Raw genomic sequence first — 6,000 nt, forward strand, 5'->3', positions numbered from 1 at the left:
AAACAACACAAAGAGCCTGTTTTACTCTGTATTGTGAGTAATGCTGTTTAATATTACATTTCTAATGTGCAGTTTTTCTAAAAAAAGAAAGATGTTTTTTCATTGTCTCTCTCTGGCACACACTCGTTTAGAGATGTTAACCTCTGTAAATGTAAAAAAAACCCGGCCTGAGCGATGCCGAAAACAATGTGTGTTGAAGTTAAATTGCCCCCGCTGGCAATTTTCTGTGAAGAATATCAGCGGGAAAGCGTATAATCAATAAACAGTCATGCAGAGTCATGTAGGCTGCGGGCCAGTATCATTAAAACTTTAACAACTTTACTGCAGTTTCACTTTACTCATTCAGCTGCACAAAATACACTGTTTTCTGACTTTCTGCTTTTCTGCCTGAGATTATTTTAAGTTAAGAAAAAAGGCTGGTGCAAAAGACACTACGTCATCTATGAAATACAGAAATTTGTTCAAAACTTCAGTCTAAACACGCAATAAGTTGTCATTTGGTTATATATAAATCTGCATCTCTATTCTACTCTATATCTGTTCTCACATTATTCTACTGAATTTGCAATCGCATACTACCACACTGCTTTTACTGTTTCTGCCAAATAAAGACACACAAATCGTAAGATTAGTATGCTAGTATGCTATTTCAAATTCAGCTTAAAAAATATTAAGATATATAAAATAAGTAAGACAGCATCCTCTAGTGGTACACAAGATTATTACAAAGCAAAATTTGTTGCTGAATATGTTTCTTCCCAAGTTTTTCAGATTAATGTAGAATTTGACTTTTTTATTTTTTAATAATAAAATATTATTAAATAAAATATTTTTATTTTTAATTATATTTTTTTAATTAAAAAACAATAAATGAACATGAGTGCAAATGAATCAACATTTAGTCATTTTAAAACATTGCAGGGGCAACAAGTTCTAAAAAATATATTGAAAAATACATTTAAAAAAGTTTAACAAAAGTGTAGTAAACATAGTAGCTCCAAGATGTATAGGCTACTCCAATAAAATAAAATAAAATGTATGTATGTATGTATGTATGTATGTATGTATATACATATATACACATGTATATATAACCCAATTTAGTTATATAAGTCCACAAAATTCTAATTTGTAATAATGTCAAATGAAAGGTTTTACTGTAAAGTAGATTTGAACTCATACTGTCATACTTTATAAAAGTACGCTTGTTTTGATGTATTGACTAACATATTAAAGCACATGTAAAGTACTTGATTATAATTTATTATTTGAGAATACATTTTTAAAAGTACTAAAATGCAACTCAGTCATCACAGATTTGTAATAATGGATATATTCAAATACATGGCATCGACAGAAATGATATGAAAGTATGTTTTAGTTTACCAGAAATGCTTGGTGGTACACATTAACCATATTTGAAAGACAATCGAGCAATTGAAATTACATTTAAAGATACTTTTACTTAAGTGAGTGAAAAAAGCATATCAAATAACTGCAAGTTGAACTAATTGCATTTAATATAAATTTAAGCTATAATACATTTTAATTTCATTGTAAATAACATTTAACTGTCCAAAAAGTATATTATTGTTATTATGTGCACTAGAGGTATGCTGAAAGGAGGAAACGTTGCTCCTTTATCTTAGCAGTGACACTGAAACCACATGATCATCGTTTAAGTGTGTGTTTGTTATACAAGCCAGCGTGAAGACAGTTGGAAAAATGAGCTGGCAAAGCTCGTGGCACAGCGTGAGTTTTATGAATTGCCAGTAAACCATGCAGTAAAGCGCTCTTGTGCAGACTGATTGATTGTACGTGTGTCTGTTTATGTGTGTCTGTGGTTTGGTGCGATCGTCCGTGTGTGAACGCAGAGGATTGTGTTGCTGTTGATGTCATATCCAATAAATGTGGGTTTGCACAATAATGACCTCATCATCTTCTGTTTGCGCTTCCCAGTGCCACACGGACCACGCAGGAGGCGTACAATGGCAAAGTCCACCTATCCAACAGTAATTGCCCCGTCATAATGTACCGCTGTAGATCTAGTCCAGACTGCTGGCAGGCCACTTACACGCTGACTTGTTTCCATGCAATTTGAGTTAACCAAGAAATGAGGTAACGGCGTTGCTAATGGGGGTAAATGATGAGCATTGTAACTGGGCTTGCCTAGAAGGTCTGATTACCACATTTGACTATAGATTATTCATAAGGAGACAAAAGCAGGCTCGGAGAGAGCACTGGACTTTGAGCACGTCTCTGTTTTGGGTCCCTAGCTGCCCTGCAGGGCCACACAGTGCATTGTTAACCACAACCCTCTCTGTGTGTGTGGACGTCAAGTCCTTGGCACTTTTATTTGAGTTCCTGTCCAAAGTTCTAGCGCTGCGGGTGACGCCAGCCCTGCCTCGGTCACATGGGTGTCCGGAGTTGCTCATTTACGCTCTTTGTGAAAAATCCTACTGTGTACATAACATCAAGGCTTGACTTTGTTGTGTTGTGTTGGCTGCAGGGTAAAATCGTAGTTGGACAAAAGGGAAAAACAACAACAGAACTAATGTTTATGCATCAAGGAATGTTTTTGCTTTAATGTGTTCAGAATATTCAGTATATACATTATGTTCAGGTGCATCTCTTCATATCACCATTAGATAATAAAATTATTTATGCCAAATAATTATTATAAACAAATCTAGCATCCACAGTAAATGAATGAATTGAGATTACAGGATGGTTTCAAACGGATTTAATGCAATGCAATAAAACAAATAAAACAAACAAAACAACATAAAATAAGCGTTTTCTTACCAAGATCTGATTTAAAAAATAATGCATGGCAAAAAAATAAAAATAAAATTATATATATATATATATATATATATATATATATATAATAAACAAATCCACTTAAGTGAATTAATGAATTGAGACTACATGATGGCTTTAATCTGATTTTCTAAATAAATAAATATTTAAGTAAATAAATAAATGAAAATGTTTTCTTTTCAAAACACCATCAGATTATAGATAGATAGATAGATAGATAGATAGATAGATAGACTGATTTGCATCAAAATAAAATAAAATAAAATGTTTTCATATCAAGATCTGATAAAAAATAATATATGCCAATTAAAAACAAATCCACTTGTGAATGAATGAATCAAGACTACAGAATAGGTTTAACTGGATTTTAATAAATAAATAAAGTCATTAATTAACCGTTTTCCTTTCATATCACCATCAGATAATGTATAAACAAGCCAATTATTATAAACAAAGCATCCACACTGAATGAAATAAGATTACAATATGGTTTCAAACTGAATTCTAGCTAAATAGAATGAAATGATAAAATAAAATAAAATATGTTTTTATATCAAGATCAGATCAAAAATAAACAAATCCACTTATATGAAGAATGAATCAAGACTACAGCATGGGTTTAATCTGATTTTCTAAATAAATAAACAAATGAACGAGTGAGTGAGTGAAAGTGTTTTCTTTTCATATCACCATCAGATAAAAAAAATAATATGCCAAATTTATTATAAACAAATATGCTGAGAAAAACACTGAGATGATGGTTTCAAATGTATTTTCATTTAATTAATTAATTAAAATCATATTGACAAAATAATCATAACGTGCACAACACATTTATTAAATGCAGCAATTGTGAGCACAAATATTTAAAATGCTAAAATATTGCAATTAAAATATTCATATTACTATTACAATTTTATTATAAAAAGAAATTAAAGCTCGTGTGAACACAGATGAAATATGGAAAGAGGGCTATTGTGACAAGAGAGATTTTGATATTACCTCTTAATATATAATCATATCCCACATTGATATATCAGGAATAACAATAAACCAAGTAACTCTTTTGGCAGAAACTATGGTTAACATATTTTGTGGCAAACAAGAAATTTAGATGTACATTTTTTAAAGCGGAGAGAACAGAAATGAAATGATGTGTGGTGACTGATTGTGCCAAAAACAACCAGGATTAAGCACGCTAAATTAATTTAGCTAATAATAAACGTCAAGGCTGACAGTGAGCGTTGTGTGAGGTGAGTGCTGTGGAGTCACCGGGCCGTTTTGGGGTAGCACGTCCCGTACAGTAAAGTGTTGACCTCGCAGGGATCCACAGGGGAGCTAGTGTCCCTGGATCCAGCACTTCTCTCTAATGCAGCCTGACAGCATGAGAGCAGGGCTTGTGCTCCCTGTGCCGAACTTTCTAATTGCCACTGCGACAGAAGGGGCAGCACAGAGCATGTCTGTGTTCCCAGCAGGTCAGGCATGCTGGAGACGCTCAGTCGAAGACAGATTCATCACTCAGGTGGTGCAGGCCAGGCCTAGGCCACACATAGAGCACAGCATTCATCAGCTCCTGGCTTCTGGGGAGGAGGAGACCCAGTGTGATGCCTGGGGTCTGTAAGCGAAAGCCAGAAAACCCCACACAGACTTTTTGAGTGTCCTGAGGTTGCACATGCATACAATAAATGTGTTCGACACTTTCTTCGGTTGACAGAGGCACGTGCCCCATCAGATTGGGCCAAGTGGATTTTAAAAGCAACTTCCAAAATAAATGTTTGAATATTTGACTATTAAGCATGATTAGGTACAAAGTGTTTGTTTAAAACTCTGTGACAGAAATCGCACATTCACATTTCTAAATGTCTTCACTCCAGTCAAGTCACACCTTCTGCAGATCATTTGCTTAATCCTCATGCTGTGTTCCGGTCATTTTGACCTGGAGAGGATTTTCTTTCTCCTGAAAATGCTAGCTAACGTCATTGCATTGGACTGAAATTTACTGACTTACTGACACAGGGAAAATTTTGAGAATTTGGATTACTTTTGTACTTGATAAAGGATTTTTCCCCTATCTTGTTACACTTGTGGTATTCCTGTTAAAAAAAAAAAAAATATGACCTGCTTTTAAATCTCACATTATGCTATATTATCTTGGATTCATTTGATTTTTTTTTTTCATTTTTTTAATTAGTTTTCTTTCAGTTAGCACAGGTTTTGTATTTCTTTTTGTAACTGATTGGTCGTGAGCCTTACTGATCTGAGCGTATGCACCTCAGTTTATGAGTGAAAAGAAGCATATTAATTTTAAGGATAATTTTTGCAATTGTTACTTAAAAACTGAGGTGCATAAGCTCAGATCAGTGAGGCCTACGGTCAATCAATTCCAAAAACAAAACAAAAAAAACATGCCAGGACAGAATTTAAACGCCATTTTCCTTTCACAATCAAAACAAAACAAAACCTTACATGCCAGGCCATAATCTCAATGCCATTCCCCTTTCACAATGGACATTTTTTAAGAAATTCAAACAATAAATGCCATTTTGCGGCTCTTTAATGTGTCATGACAGATAGCGCTTCAGTCCAAGCAGCATGTGAACCGATCGTCTCTTCCGCTTTACTAGTTATAGCACAAAATCAACATGAATGAACATCAGAAGGTATTGTTTCAACCGTGGAAAGACGTCAATACACATCATTTTTCATTTGTCAGACACAATATCAGATTCAGTGTTATGATTAGTCAAATCGCCTGTCAATCAAACTCCCAGCAAAGGGTCAGTTGGTGACCTGTAACTTGTAATGAAGTCATTTTCGCTCTAAGGCATCTGTACTTTTATTATTCAAATATTTTTATTGATTTTCATTATTATACAACAATCTCAGCCACACAAACATATACAACATTCTTCTTAAATCACATATTTCACACCAAAACACATAACTACAAACAACAAACACATATAACAAACACAAACAGAAATAAAAAAAAATATCAGTGTCAGATATGATCAATTATGAAATAGTGTCTCATAAGGATTCAACGTAAGATAAAAAAGGGCTGCCAGACCCTATAAAACTTTCCAGAAGAGCCTCGGATAGTATACTTCAGGTGCTCAAGTTTAAGGTAAGACATCACCTCTACTACCCAGTGTTTGTGAGATGGTGGCCTTGCCT

The sequence above is a fragment of the Onychostoma macrolepis genome, chromosome 14 (genome assembly GCF_012432095.1).
Source record: "Onychostoma macrolepis isolate SWU-2019 chromosome 14, ASM1243209v1, whole genome shotgun sequence".
NCBI classification, from domain to species: domain Eukaryota; kingdom Metazoa; phylum Chordata; class Actinopteri; order Cypriniformes; family Cyprinidae; genus Onychostoma; species Onychostoma macrolepis.